Source organism: Bombina bombina, chromosome 6, assembly GCF_027579735.1.
Source record: "Bombina bombina isolate aBomBom1 chromosome 6, aBomBom1.pri, whole genome shotgun sequence".
Lineage (NCBI taxonomy): Eukaryota > Metazoa > Chordata > Amphibia > Anura > Bombinatoridae > Bombina > Bombina bombina.
This window is the reverse complement of record NC_069504.1, coordinates 530,477,127-530,493,765: the sequence shown is the minus strand read 5'-3', so window position 1 is coordinate 530,493,765 and position 16,639 is coordinate 530,477,127. Positions and strand designations below refer to the sequence as shown.

General features: G+C 35.4%; 1 pseudogene; it reads right to left on the bottom strand.

The window, feature by feature from the left end:
• Nucleotides 1-2,371: 2,371 nt before the first annotated feature.
• Nucleotides 2,372-16,639, bottom strand: part of LOC128663230 (NAD(P) transhydrogenase, mitochondrial-like) — a 402,446-nt pseudogene continuing 388,178 nt past the window's right edge.

The window sequence follows — 16,639 nt, the reverse complement described above, 5'->3', positions numbered from 1 at the left end:
AACTAAATTAATTTTCGCCGTTAATGAAGGGGTATTTTCGCCCAATTCAACAAGTCGGCTTCAATTTTGTTTAGTAGTGGTGCAAAGTTCAGTTTGTACCATTCCATTGGGTTTCTACTAATTCTAATGCCAAGATAGGTAATGTAGTGAGCTGCTACGTTAAATGGGGGCATATAGTTTGGTTGCGGAGTTGGGTTTAACCAGAGTAAGTCGGACTTGTTAATGTTAATTTTATAACCCGAGAATGAGCCGAATAGTTCTATGGTTAGAGTGTGGGGAATCTCCGCTTGCGGATCATTAAGAAAAAGTAATACATCGTCTGCGTAAAGCAATATTTTGAAAGATTTGTCACCTATGCTAACCCCCGCTAGTTGTGTTTTTAACATTAGTGCTATAGGTTCTAGTGCCAGATTAAATAAGAGTGGCGAGATTGGACAACCTTGGCGAGTGCCAGTCCTGATATCAAAGGAATCTGTGAGTGAGCCATTTACCAGTAACGTTGATGATGCATTTGAATATAATGCCCTAATACAAGTAGGGAAGTGCCCTATAAACCCGAATTGTTTCATCGTATAAAATAAATGATCCCAAGTGATCTAATCAAATGCTTTTTGGGCATCGAGAGATAAAATAGCTGGGTCGGCCTGGTAATGGGTCTTATTAGCGTGTAGAAAATCTATTAACAAAATTTTTTTCCTAGTACTGGCCATTGAGTTCCGCTGCGCCATAAAGCCGACCTGGTCCATGTGTATTAGGGATCCAAGAATAGATTTAAGCCTGTGTGCCAGAATTGCAGTAAATATTTTATAATCCGCGTTTAGGAGCGATACACATCTTTGAAGTTCAGATAGATTATCCAGTTGCTTGGGAGGAAATAATTCTTTAGGAGGTAAATTCCCTCTTTTTTCAAATAACGATCAGGAGGGAATAGAGCTCATTAAGTTGCTAACTAACATGAGACAATGTTTGGAAATGTTGCAGACTGCTCTTTTGTCTACAAGCTATTGGATTTGAAGTTGAATTGGAAAATCATAAAACTCCAATATGAAATCTGAAGTGGCCGGCTAGACCAATTGGTTCTAAATTTATAAATAAAATATTTATTGAAGATGCTCAACAAATTCACAATTTTTCTTGTGTGCAAACTTTTGCAACTATACATTCGCTTTTTTTTTTTTTTTTAATTATTGCTGTGAATGTAAACAGAGCCATACATAAGTACATATGGCTAGTTATTCTTGCTTTCCATACAGAACTTTGCAAACTTTTAGGTACTCATCAGCAGCAGCTAAAAAAAGAGCCTACTTAAGTTTTTCCTATTTGAGTGCTTTCCAATACATTTAAATGTGGATGATGTGCCAGTAACAGCTACTTCTACAATCAAGTGTACTTACTTCTCTGCATCATGTATGGGATACAATAGGGTGATTGTCAGTACTAAAATCCTTGTGGGAATCGTCTGGTGACATTGTGGAAGCTGCTGTCCTAATGACCTGGGGGCCTTAAAGATACCCATGAGGTTTCTCTAATGGAGGTCATCCTCCACTATCCAGGACCAGTGCTGTAGAGTGCCCATGATATGTAGTAGTATTACTAGGCACTTATCTCTGTATGTAATATGCCTCTTTAGTATACGCAATTTAGGGCTGCAACTAACAATTATTTTCATAATCGATTAATCGGCTGATTATTTTTTCAATTAATCAACTAATTAGATAAAAAAAAGTTTTCTTATATTTCAAATAAAATCCACATACTGAGTGTTACAAATATAAACTTCAGCCTAAAACTTTACAAGTTTACATTGACACAACTGTTTGTCCAATTTTTAAGCAGCAGAACAAATTTTTATAATTAAGCAAAACAAAACCACTGTTTCAAAAAAGATAGGACTAGATAGAGTTAGACTATCACTGTTTATAACTTTCTGGTGTTCATTGTTTCAAAAACTGCATTGAAATGCAAAATTGTCAACATGTCCACGTGCTCCTGGCTAAGGCTGGCTCTCTTTTTGCCTGCAGCAGAGAAGAGGCACTCAGATGGTGTTGAGATGCATAAGTAGGGTTTTGCCAATTTCACCAAGTGGGATATTTATCTTTGTTAAAGTGATGGTGAATCCAAGCATTTAACAATGTTTCAAACATATTACCATTCATTATAAAAATGTAATTAGTTGCCAAGTTATTTTTTGTTAAAGGGGTACTGCACTCGGGCAAGTAGTTGATAATAATTAAAGGTATTCAATGCAACTGCAGGAACACTAAGAGACTGATTTCTGCTGATATCTCTTGTTTAAATAGCATTTTTATAGCCAATACTGCAGTTGGTTTAAAAAAGAAGCTATTTATTATAACAAAAACAGTAAAGAAGCTATTTGCAACAATTCAATACACTCCAGCAGGTAAAATGAATCATTGGGAAAACATTAAAGGGTAAAAACTTTACAGCACAATGTTACTTACATTTCTTTTGATTCTATAAAGGTTTGACAAAATCTTTGCAAAAATGCCCTTAAAATTACTGCAAGTATCCATGTTCCTTATAGTTACACATCCAAAATAGAAGAAAAGTTATATTTTGCATTTATATTTTTTACTTCTAATAGAAGAGCTCTTTGAAAATGAATCGGAAATCATCCCAAGCTTCCATACACTGTTTTTTCACAGGAATTCTGAATTATTGTATGTAAAGGATATAGTTAATAAAGTGTTTCCTATATTGAACAGATATAAATGTTTTGGTCTTATGTACATTTGTAAATGCATTTTTAACAAAGCTTCATTTAATTCTGTTGGTGAAACATTTTTATATTACTTTACCATTTATAAACCTAGTTCAATCATTTTAAAAGCTTATTGTTAAATATAAAATATTACAGGTAAGCCCTCATGTTGTGCTGTTTCACAATAGCACCTATTCCAAGTGATCACGTGACCACTATTGAGGAAGATTTCTAGAAGAGTTTTTGTCACATGCATTTACAGTACAGCACTGTAATACTGTGTACAGCACAGGTGAGTAGTTTGCCATTTGTTTGCTTTTTTTAAAGGGCCGGTACAATGAACTGTAAAAAAAATTGCTATAATGCAAATTACAGAGCAGTAAAAAATTAAAAATATTTTCCATGCTGTCCATTTTGATATTGAAGCTAAGAGGAAGTATATCTGTGTGCATGTTAAAAAAAAAAAAAAAAAAACTGGTACAAATGTCCTTTTTATATGAAGCAAAAGAAAAACAGAATTTATACTTACTGATAAATGTATTTCCTTCGGGCTGATAAGAGTCCATAGCTTCATAACGTGGGATATATTCCAGCCTATCAGAAGGCGGTCAAGAACCCTCACAGAGCTTTAGTCCCTCCCACCTCCTCTCCCTCTCCAATTCACGTATAACCGAGCAGAGGAGACAAAAAAGGTAGGAAAAGCAGGGTTATGAGATACAAATGAGAACTTTCACCCATATACAAAAATAAGGCTGGGACAACAGACTCCCATCAGCCCAAAGGAAATAAGTGTATCGGTAAGTATAAATTCTGTTTTCCTTCTTAGCTGATGAGGGTCTATAGCTTTATAACATGTGGAATGCAATACCAAAGCTGAGAGTCCATGTTAAGAATGGGTGGGACAAAAAGTAGGCAGTTCATATTAGCCGGACACTGCGGCCTGAAGTACTTTCCTGCCAAAAGCTGCATCAGAAGAAGCATAAATGTCAAATGATAACATTTTTAAAAAGTGTGAAGGTAAGACCAAGTTGCCGCCTTGCAAATATGTTCCAAGGAGGTATCATCCTTGAAAGCCCAGGAAGTAGATACGTATCTCGTAGATTGAGCAGTTACTCTCTTCGGTGGTGGATTTACCACAACGGAGTAAGCCTTACAAATAATCTGCTTGAGCCAGGATGCCAAGGCCACCACCCTAGCTTTCTGACCCTTCCTAGGAGTAGTGGACAAAGAAAAATTTGCCTAAAGTTTAGTAGCCTGAACTTTAAAGCTCTGACAACATCTAGGCTGTAAAGTAATATTTCCTTAGCATTAGAAGTCTATGGTCACAAAGGAACAACTACTATTTCCGGATAAATAATTTCTGAAGATACCACCTTTGGAAGGAAATCATATTTGCTCCACAGGAATAAAAAAAACCTTCCAAGACAACAGATTAAAGTCTAAAATATGCATAGGTTCAAAAGGAGAACCTTGCAGAAAAAAACTAAATTTTCAAATTCCAATAAGGAGAAATTGGTCTATCTACAGGACAATTTCTCACTAGGGCTTGAACAAAAGTTTAATCATCTTGTTGCATTAAAATAAAACAAGTTGTGGTAACACAGGATTGACAGCCCTGCATAAAATGGAGTCAGAGTGCCCCTTAGTGGGTTAAATGGGGAGTTTAAATATGCTGTTCAACACAGTGGACAGATGGGGGTTATACAGTTAAAAAGAAAATTGTACAAAAACTGGGATTAAAATTATTCACACCAGTACTAGCCCACAGCACACCTCAGAACATAAAAGAGTTAAGAGAATGAACATTAAGTAGCACAGTAAACTTCTACACCCAGAACTCCTAGCAGCTTTTACTTCCAGGACACAAAAGAGGTTAAACTTACCAGAATAAAACACCAAAATGCCTCAGAATCCACCAGATCAAATTAACAGCAGCTGAAGCAGAAAAAGGTTGCCAAGAAGAGGGGGCGGAGCTTATCACCATAACAATATGCAGACCCAAGACTTAATTTTGAAATAAACTGTTAAAATTAAAAATTGTGAGGCAAAAAAAACACCTCTCTCAAGGCCCCTTGTGTCCTCCTGGCCAACTGCACTGTGAGAGATCTGATAACTGCACAAGGCAGTTACTGGCTCTCTTAAAGAGACACTACCCATTTGTAGAAAAATGCAAAAATAAGGTTTTAGATGTAAAAAAAAAATGGTAAATTGAGCTGCTAAGGATGCTAGATAAGAACTAATCTGTGCCTCATTCCGCCAAATTCCAATTTTAAACACATAGGTAAAGCTTGTCAGGTGTAAGGCTGTGACCCCAGCTATGTAGTACCTGTAAGTAGAGTACTATTGGATAGCTCCTGGGCTGTGTAGTGCCCAAGTCGCTTACCTGGACTAAAGCACCCCTCCACTGTGTCATACCAGCATGCTGAGGCCTTTCTCCCTCACAGGTTGCTGATCCAGTAGAGAGCCACTAACTATACTGCATAGGATACTATGGATATATCTGTAATCCCTCAGGGAGAGTCCCTGTGATGCCTGAGGGCAATAATGGCTGTTAGATTACCCATTAGGGTTATGGAAAGCACATAACAGAGGTAATCCTCCTCATCCCTGTTTCATCAGTCTTCTTAAAACTTCTTGGAGTGAAGTTGCCTAGGGGTACTGGGCCCAATTCAGGTCTGAGCCCACAAATCATTTGAAAACAAATAAACTCTTGTTAGTAGAGCACCTCTGAAATCTATAACCTCTCTCCTCAGAGGCCAAGAACAAACTAGAGAGGGAGGGAGAGGAGGGGCTAAAGCTCCTTCCGATAGGCTGGAATATATCCCACATGTTATGAAGCTATGGACTCTCATAAGATAAGAAGGAAAAAAGACTGCCTTATTGATAGATAGTGACATGCCTCTCAAGCATAAAAACAACTTTTATATTGCCATTTTTACATTTACTGCATTAATTTCAGGGCTTTTAATATAACATATTACCTAATAGCACATATAATATATATTAAGTTATACTATAATATTACATTACTAATGCCAATTTTTAGAGGGGCCTGGAACCTAACTAATTTAATTCCCTTTGACTTACATTATATAACTGGGTTCATTTTACACCAATTTTGTTTTGTTTTTTACAACTATTCCTTCAGGAAAAGAACCCTGGCGTAAACTGAGAGCTACCTATTTTTCAAAAGATTTTGCAGATTTCTTCTGGATATTCAATACTTTTTTTTTATATTGTTGCTCTTGACTGGAATGCGCATTAATATAGTTGTGGCATAGCTGCTGTAATTAGGCACAGTAAAACCAACAATGCACTGTACACACATTGTTTTTCATGTATATGACATTTGCAAATTGTGTTTTTTTTTCCCACTCCTATTTAAAGGCTGAAATGTATCCTGCACACTAAGAGCTAGATTACAAGTGGTGCTCTAAATTATCTCGCTCTCGCAAATTGGAGCACGATAAGTAACTAGACATTACAAGTGTGGCTGGTTATTGCTACCACGAGTTTGCGGTAGTAATTAGCACTCAGAAAATTAACCAGAGATCTGACCTCTGATTAATTTTCTAAAAGTGCCCCAAATGCCCTCAAAATAGAGGGCATTTTAGTTTTTTATTTTAAAAAAATCTAGCTTTTTTTTAATAAAAAAAAAAAAATTACTAGGCAATTTTGGGGCTTTTAAGTTGGTTGCAGTGGGGTGTTAGAAAAAAAAGTGCCTTTACATTGCAGGCTACTGTGGGTTCCCATAGACAGCAATGTAAATATACATGTATATGATTATATACATATATTTATGTGTTAATATATGAATATACACATATTAACACATAAATATATATTCATATACATATGTATTTAAAAATGCAGCCCATCGCTGAGCTACTTACCCCCTTTGCTGCGCGAGGTTCTGATACCATCTCTGACGGCATAAGCATGAGGCTTCCATAGGAGCCTATGGAAGCACGCTCCCTTGCGCTGGTATTGCAAAGTGGAGCACTAATATCGCTTGCATCCAAGTGATATTTAGCGCTCCACTTGTAATCTAGCCCTTAATTAGTCCTCATTTAGTGAGCATGCACACAGTGATTGTTTAGATTAATGTAGTATATCATATACATCTAACTGGAGATCAGATAAACAAAATTGTGTTTATGTGGTGTATTTTTTTGACTGCTCTGGTTTTTCAGTTTAAAATGCTTTTTAAAACATGCATTTTCCATTTATATCTTCAACCCTGTGTTTAATTGCATAGATCGATACTGTTCTAATTGACTTTAGTATTGCATTACTACAACATTGTGAGTTCTGAAAACAAGTTATCTTTTTTTAGTATTAAAATGATTTATATCATTAACTTTTGGCTTTTAACATGCATGAAAATCTGGACTTTCCCTTTAAGTAAATGTTTAGGATAGCGGTTCCAAACACCTGTCTGTAATGATCCCTGCCTGTTTAGTATCCACTGTGACTGTCATTCTGATTTAATCCACATGTTTTCAATATGACATCAAAATTAATCCTAGCATGTTTTTGAAGATTGTAGGTAGAAAGCACTGTTAAGATAAACCTTGTTTATGCTATATAACATTTGTTCATAAACACTGGCTACATTTTACACTTACATGGTAGTAAAACTACAATGAGTATATAAATATACTAAACATTCAACTGATCTGCAAAATTGAAATTTCTTTATTCACATTTCAGACTGTTTTTCCCTATAGTCAAATAGTTTTCTTCATATAGTTTTTGTTCACATATCTCTAATCTTGCCCTGCAGAGCATCACATGTTTTCTTTGCATCTCCCAACAACATGGCTGTATTTGGCTTATAAAATACAGGATTGTCTACTGCGGCATATCCAACTCCCAGTGTCCTTTTCATGATGATGACCTTAGCAGAATAAAGCAGAAAGAAAACAGTATACAGTTTTATTATAATGAAAGTAACAGAATATTGGTTGAGTATTTAGTTTCATGTCACTTGGAGTTATATGAAGTTTTATCTACCTCTTCTTTTTCTGTAAATACCAGTGTTAGCCTCATTTCATTGTGTAGCCCAGACAGAATTTGGAGGGAGGAGCAAGAAACAAAGATAATTCCCCAATAATTTGCAGGCAACAAGCGTTAGCTATCTAACATCAACCTAAAGGATTTGGCCTTGATATGCTTTGCTTTGATTATAAAAACATTAATTCATCAAACCATATAGTTATCACTCAGTTTTTTCCGCCCTACATATTAACTTATGAATTGATAGAAAGAAAGAATCATAGAAAGAAATGTTTCCCATCTCCAGTACTCAGGAACCTTAAAGGGACAGTTTACACCAATTTTCATATAACTGCAAGCAAAAGACACTACTATAAAGAAGAACATGCACAGATACTGATCTAAAAATACAGTATAAAAACATTTAAAAAATTAGCTCCCAGTTTAGCACTGTTGATGAGGTTAGGCTGGGACACCCATTGAAAGGGGCTGAGAAAGCAGGAAGCAGACCCTCCCCTGCATATGAAAAGACCCATTACACAAACAGGATCAAGAAGGAATCTGTAGACTTGGGTCTACATCTGATACTTTGGGGCTTGGTTAGGAGTCTGAAAATCAGCACAATGTTATTACAAATAAGCAAACATACATTGTTACAAAAACACCCACATATGGGCTATATAAATGGATAATCTACAAAACATTTATGCAAAGAAAAATCTAGTGTACAGTGTCCCTTTAACAGGCCAGTTATGATGGGCGAGCTGATTAATTGACCTGTGCTCTAGTTCAGATATAATGAATATCTAGCTGTTAAGGGTCCTGAAGACTGGAGTTGGGGGCCACTTATACAAAGGAATGAGATGTGAAGATTTCAAAACTTTAATCCAATCACTGCTTGCAAAGAAAAAAACGTTAACAGATTGATCACATCTTTTAGAAAATATCTGATTTTTCTACAATTCAACATTAAAGTGTATAGGGGATTTTTTGTAGCAAAATCATTTGATGGGTGATGATTTGATGGTTGCTAAAGGATTGTGATCAACTCCTCAATTCCTTTCACACATGGTCAACCAGAACTTCATTAAGAAGCCTTAGAGCTTGTAGAATAATTCTTACATTGGACAATCATACAATAGTCCTGAGCTAACATATCAGACCCAAATAGCAAATACTGAAACCCTTAGTAGCTTCAAAAATTATTTTAGTACTCTAATGAAATCAAACCTGCATCAATGAGCTTCTGTGTGTTTCTTTGTATTAGGGCAGAATAACAAATATCTCTACTTCACAATTAATGGACTATCACTTCACATAAGCAGTAATGCAACACAAATGTGCCTTCTGTCTGGTCTTATTAGAAACAAGAAAAATGTCATCATGGAATGTTTACAGGCAGATATGAAGAATGAAGAGAGCAGTGATGGGCAGGTAAATACAATATTAATCCTCTATGTGAAATACTGGCAGTGCTAATCACAGGTTCAAGTGTCTTGTTGGCACAAATTGGTAAGTAGCTGTGTGTTACCATCAGCCAAGTGAGGCCAGTTCAGTCATCTGTGTAATACTGGCACAAAGGTGCTAAATAATTGCCAGTTATGTATTTTTTGGACCCAATAGGTGTCAAATTACTTTTTGTGCATTACTGGGAGCCTTGAAGATACAAAACTGATCTGTGTGTGTTATTAGCATCACTTAACAGCATGTTACTGACACACAACTAATGCAAAATACAGCTTGATGTGTATTACTAATATCAAAGGGGCTTCAAATGACTGCTCAGCTGTGAGGAAATTGGACTGTTAAAGAGCTGTGTGAAAGCCTGAGAAACTCCCTAATGATCCTAATCTCCTTAAAAAAGTATTAGTATCTATGAAAAGCAGCAGCATCTAAACCATCACCAGGACTGACAAATGTCTTAAAATATCAGATTACAATGAGAATAATGCTTCATATTCCTAACAAAATAAAAAATAATCTTAGATGTTGATCACAATCTATCTTTTAATAATTGACTTCATGTTAACATCTGCCGTTGAGCTGTTTTCAATGTTAATGCAATCACAATAAGCCATTTCCATTGTTTATCAGTAGGGCTTTTTTTATTATCATTTTGAAGAAATATGCTATTGCTATTTTACTGATCACATTCTAAATCCTTGCCACTTAAAGGGATAGAAAAGGTAAGATTAAACTTGCATGATTCTGATAGAGTCATTTTAAGATACTTTTAAATTAGCTTCTATTTTCAAATGTGCTTCGTTCTCTTTGCATTCCCTTGTTGAAAAAGAATATGCACATATCCTATTATATAGGGAGATAGCTGCTGATTGGTGCCTACACACATTTGTCTCTTTTAATTGGCTAACTAGATGTGTTCAGCTAGTTGCCATCAGTGCAATGCTGTTCCTTCAGCAAAGGATAACAATAGAATTAAGCCAATTTGATAACAGAAGTAAATTGAAAAGTTGTTTAAAATCTTATGTTCTATCCAAATCATGAAAGAAAATTTAGGGTTTTCCTGTCCCTTTAATGACACGATTATGGCTTAAAGGACTTACTATCCATTGCACAAAAAGTATTTTTGGGTATGGGCAAAACACACAGAAATTAGCAGCTGCCATATTGGATGACTGTAGGAAATAACATCACGAAACTGATACAAAAGTTACCTGATCGATCAAATTTACATTTTAATAATAAGCACTTTAACACTAAACAAAATGTAAATTACCCAACAAGCAAACACCCCCACTATACTGATAATAGCCCTGTTTAAATTCCTTCAAAAGTTATACACAAATGTCTCTGGTTTTGAGGGTTAATTGCACACATCACCCATTAGCATCACTACACACTAGAAAAAGGTATCTAGCAATATACAGGCCCTCAAACCTGTGTTGTAAATCCTAAACCCAAAAATAATGTTATTAATGTAGTGCCCAGCATTTACATAATATCTAAAGCATAGAAATCACCAAAGGAAACACTTTATGACAAACGTTCAAACTGACCAAGTGACCCGCAGAATTCATAACTCTCCATAGAATAATAAATAAATGGTATATTTAGTTAAATTTTTTTCAACCAAATATGTTACTTAAAATAGATAGATAATTAAATAAATAAAAGTAAAACTTGTAAAAAGTAAAAAGTAAAAAAAACCTCTGTCTATTCTACTATAATTTAAATTGATTCAATCAAGATATTCATGAAGTGGAATTTAGATGAATAAAGGATTTGAAAACTTCAAATACCTGCTTAGCTTTCCATACTTCCAACACTGGCATGCCCGCAATGATTGAGTTTGGATCCTCCTGTGCAGCTGAATTTACGGTGTCATTTGCACCAATGACAAGGACCAATTCTGTATCTGCAAGAAATGAAAAGGGATAACAATATTGACTTTTGTTTCCCCATGAAATATAATAAATATATATATATATGTGTATATATATATATATATATATATATATAGTGTGTGTGTATATATATATATATATATATATATATATATATATATATATATATATATATATATATATACCTATATATATAGGTAGGAGGGAGGAGATATTACTACTAATAAAATAAGTTTAGAGTGCAGCCCTTTGAAATATTATACACAATGTCAATTAGAAAGAAAAAAAGCTATATACATTACTATCACTTTAAAGAAAGGGAAAAATTGCACATGGAAACTGTTAGAGGAAAAAGCAAGTTTACCTCGTATTTATTAACTGCAAAAAGCAGGTGTCATGAAAGGATGTCACTGACAAAGATACTAGTGATAAATGTAACATACAAAAAACATTTAGCATAAAAAAGTTACAAAAATGATAACATTGAAAAATGAGATAGAACAAAATATGGGCAGAGGGTAAATAACATAAAGCTGCAAAACCAATGTCATGGATATGAATAAACAGATAGTATTAGATTAAACCTGTTAAGGCTGGCCAGCTAAAAAACGTAGACATTGATACTTGGAGGTATCTCCCAAACCGTCCACCTTTGTACTTCACACAGAAAGAGCTTATAATAACTTGAGGCTTGTTAAACCACCAGTGGGTCTGTGACTTATTACGATTCCGCAACACTGTGTAAATAGGCCACCTTCATGCTCCTCTCCTCAGAGCTATCAGATTTTGCAGCGATGTGCAATTTTTCCCTTTCTTTAAAGTGATAGTAATGTATATATAGATATATATATATATATATATATATATATATATATATATATATATATATATATATATATATATATATATATATATATATACACCATTGATGTTTGCTCTTACATTAAAATAGCTTCACGGCTATAAGAGAAAAGTCTGCATGTAAAAATGTTTATTCAAAACACTTAGCTGCTTTTATATAACAAATATTATTAACTGGTATAAATTCTGTTTTCCTTCTTAGCTGATGACTGTCCATAGCTTCATAACATGTGGGATACAATACCCAAGCTGAGAGTCCATGTTAATGTGTGGGACAAAAAGTAGGCAGTTCCTATTTGCTGGACACTGCGGCCTGAAGGACTTTCCTGCATCAGAAGAAGAATAAATGTAAAAATGATAAAATTTGGGAAAAGTGTGAAAGGAAGACCAAGTTGCCACTTTGCAAATCTGTTATAAGGAGGCATCATCCTTGAAAGCCCAGGAAGTAGATACTTATCTCGTAAAGTGAACAGTTACTATTTTCAGTGGCGGATTTATCGCAACCAATTAAGCCTTTACGAATAATCTGCTAGAGCCAGGATGCCAGGGTCACCACAGTAGCTTTCTGACCCATCCTATGACCAGAGTAGTAGACAAATAAAATGGAAGTTTGTCTAAAGTCTTTAGTAGCCTTAATATAGAACTTTAAAGGTCTGACAACATCTAGATTGTAAAGTAATATTTACTTTGGATTAGAAGGCCTTGGACACAAAGTAGGAACAACTATTTCCTTAATTAATATTTTCTGAAGATACCACCTTCGTAAGAAAATCATATTTGGTCCACAGGAAGAAAAGAACCTTCCAGGACAATAGTTTAAAGCCTAAAATATGCACAGGTTGAAAAGGAGAATCTTTCAGAAGAAAAACTAAATTCAAGTTTCAATGAGGAGAAATTGGTCTATCTACAGTACAAATTCTCACTAGGGCTTGAAGAAAAGTTTGAACATCTGGCATCTTAGCCAACTTTTTGTGAAACAAAACGGTTAATTCGATATCTGACCCTTGGAACTAGTCAATAGGCCCTTATCTAGTCCATCCTGAAGGAACTGAAGTATTCTGGAAATTTTACAGGATTTCCAAGAAAAAAAAATCTCAAGAAGAACACCAAAGAAAGTAAACTTTCCAGATGTTATGATACATTCTTTGCTTAGACCTGTGGATCCTGTTTTCCTCTTTACAGTTATCTTTTATATGTGTGTTTTAACATATTTTTTGTTATACAGAAAGTATCTGATGCAAGTTCCTCAGCCCTTGTGTGCTTCAAGGACGGTGAAACTATGTATGTTAACACTAAGCTTGACATAGTGTGTATTGAGACTAGCAATGCATGTTGATGCAAGTACTAAACTATTTTCATAGATCAATGTTTGCATGTAACGGAACATACAATTTAGTTTCTGAGATAAATTAAATTAGCATGGGCTGGGCTGTCAAAAACAGACTCTATACCAGGGGTCGCCAACCTTTCGGACCTCAGGGACCACTAAACTCACAATTTTCAATCCCGTAACCCACTAACAGGATTTTTTTTAAAAAAAGGTACAAACCTCTATAATTACATTATGTATATATTTACACATTTTTAAGAAAGATTTTTTGAATTAACTAACTGAATGACAGAACTGAGAGAATACTTACAAATGACAGATGAAGGGTGAGTGCCAACTTTTAAGCTGGAAACAGAGTGGCAAAAAGTGGGAAAAAAAGAATTATGTTTAAAAGGACCACAAGACTTCCAAGTTACCTCCCCAGTTAGGAGTTATTCAAAACTAATGATCATGGACAGACATTGGAGTCATAATTTAAGTTTATATCAGAAAGCTCTCAATATGGATGTGAGCTAACCATGACTGAAGTTACTGGCAATTACTATAATACTGGGTGGATATTGCTGATTTGCTGGATGGCAATTACTGGAATTCAGGTGGAATGGCTTTGTGCGTGGGAAAATTATTAGAATGAAAAAAATTAATATTTAATTTAAAAAAAAGAAGATGGAGGGGAGGAAGACAAACAGTGATGTAAGTCCATCTGAAGAAATTAGGAAAACTACTACAAAGAGACAGGTAAAGGGAAGAAAATAAATTAAATATAAGAAAAACATTTTTTTTAAGATTTTCTTTTTTTATAAACTTTAATTCCACTATTTCAAGCCAAGACTATACCAACCTCTGCTGGCTTTAAAATGGAAGCATCTTTCTCTGAGCAGCACGCTGGGCGGGAGGAGATAAAAATAATATCTAGCTACGCAAGTTGTGCAGTACTACGCAACGTGCATAGGGAGATTGTAATTTAACTACTCCAACGGTGTTCATTGATGTCCAACCAGGCACTGTAGGGAGTTGCGGTGCAACGGGGGTGACAACATCAGAGGAGATTAATTCCTGCTTCACGGTGTCATGGACCACCAACATCTTCTCGTTGACCACCAGTGGTCCATGGACCACTGTTGGCGACCGCTGCTCTATACTACTCACAATAATGAGATTAGTCAAAGTGCATGATATTAATGAGGTCAGTAGTAACCAGACCACAAAGCATGCATAAAAGTATATATATTGGTCTATTTTATGCATAAAAGTATCCTGTTCAATCAAAACAGTATCTCTGTTGTGTAACAGTAAAATTATAGAAAACATATGTTGAGGAGGAAACATTTGTACTGGTAATACAAAACTATATAATACAAAATGTGTCTGCATAATAATTACATTTGCCGATTTGGTACATATATGCATGCCCCATTGTACTTACCTGAATTTAAATATTTACTATGGTAAAGGACAATACCATTCAGGCACTAACAATCTGTATATATATATATATATATATATATATATATATATATATAGTTACATAATTATTATATAGATGAAACCCAGATATACTGCCCAAAGGAATGATTTGCATATGAAATAGGGGTTCTCATCTTCCCTGATCTCATGATTCGATTCGATTATGAATATCCTGTCAACGATTTGATTAGATTTCGCAATGCATCACGAATACTGCCCATGGTTTTCTGGCCAGCAGTCTTTGGGTTACTCCGCCTTGGGTTACTCCACAGCTAATACTGGATGTCCAACAACATTTAGCGACCAATCAGGTGAACCAAAAATGCTGCTAAGCTTTACATTCCTGCTTTTCAAATAAAAATAGCAAGAGAACAAAGAAAATGTTATAATAGGAGTAAATTAGAAAGTTGCTTAAAATTGCATGCTCTCTATCTGAATCATTAAACAATAAATTTGGGTTTAGTATCCCTTTAATGTTGGGACATACTTTTGAGTTAATTAAGGGCTATATTATTGATAGAGACTTGCTGTTTTCACCAGTGGTCTGAAATTCCAGGAGGCAAAGTGGGAAGCTGAACACATACAGTGAAGATTGCATGAAAGATAATGAGGAAGCGTTCTTGTGAAACGCGCATCATGGGTCACTAGGAGAAGCTCTGTCTCTCCTTTTTTTAAATTGCTTACCGGATGTTCTAAACATTTACATTTGCACAGAGAAGGTGATAGCTATCTAAGACAGCAAAGCAATCAATTATAAATTAGAATGAGTAAAAGACAAATTCTCCCAAACATTAAAGGATACAAACTAGACATTGTGGGTAAGGATAGCTTTCTATCTATCTGACCAGCATAGAAAGGGAACACTTGTGCAGGTAGAGTGGCTGTAAATAATGATGTAGTGAAGCTCATAAATCTACAGAATTCATGGGGCATCCAAAAAAATGCTTAGTGACAAATGTATGTAAAAAAACAAGAAGTTTGCTAAGTTACTGAATGTGGTGTCATAGTTTTCGGAGTCACTCTATAGACTATGATGATTGCTCGATATATAATTTAACTAGCATCAAGATTTATAAAAAAAACTTAATCTAAGGATTTATTTTGAGATGTAATATGCATTGTGATATTCCTTTATTTTTATCCATTATGTGGAAGGTCAAAATTTGCAGCAATAGTTTTATCTCATTTTTAAACCAATCATTAATTCATACCCTGAGGCAAAATTTCACACAGTGACTTGTGGTTACTGATACAACATTATCAGAACAGTACTGCTGTAGGTTCCACATGCTAATGGGTGATATACTATGGCAGAAATGAGGCATGATACCAGCTTTCTTTCTATATGGCCACAGCGCAAATTACTTTCTATGAGACTTGGCACTTTCGTTTGACACTTTGACAGTAATATGTTTTTACAAATTGTCATTACCAGTTTAGTCTTCTGAATGCTGGAGTTCGGTAAGTGGAAGCGATCCATATTCATGCTAGGGACCCTCCTGCAGCAATTGCTCGCTGTTTAGACACACTGCTCTAGATCCAGGTTGGCTATCTGTGCGCACAGATCACACTATATCCCAAGTTGTCATTCCCTGCACCGCATACCTCATATACAGGCGGTGGTACACTTTACTCCTCTCCGGTTCCCAAAGCGTTCTACTTTGGTTGAAGCACTAGCTTGGCCTTCTTGCTAACTATCACAGGTTCCCTAGCCGAACCTCCGGTATGCAGCCATGTTCTCGCTTACCGGACTCAATTCCCAACTCTATTACTATAAGTTGTATGCTGGCGGCGGTGATCGGAGCAGGAGCGCGGGCCACGTGATGTTCCCTAATCGATTCTGATCTTCACTGCATCAATGCAGCTTTGTACAAGGCTGCATTGCGATGCATCAGG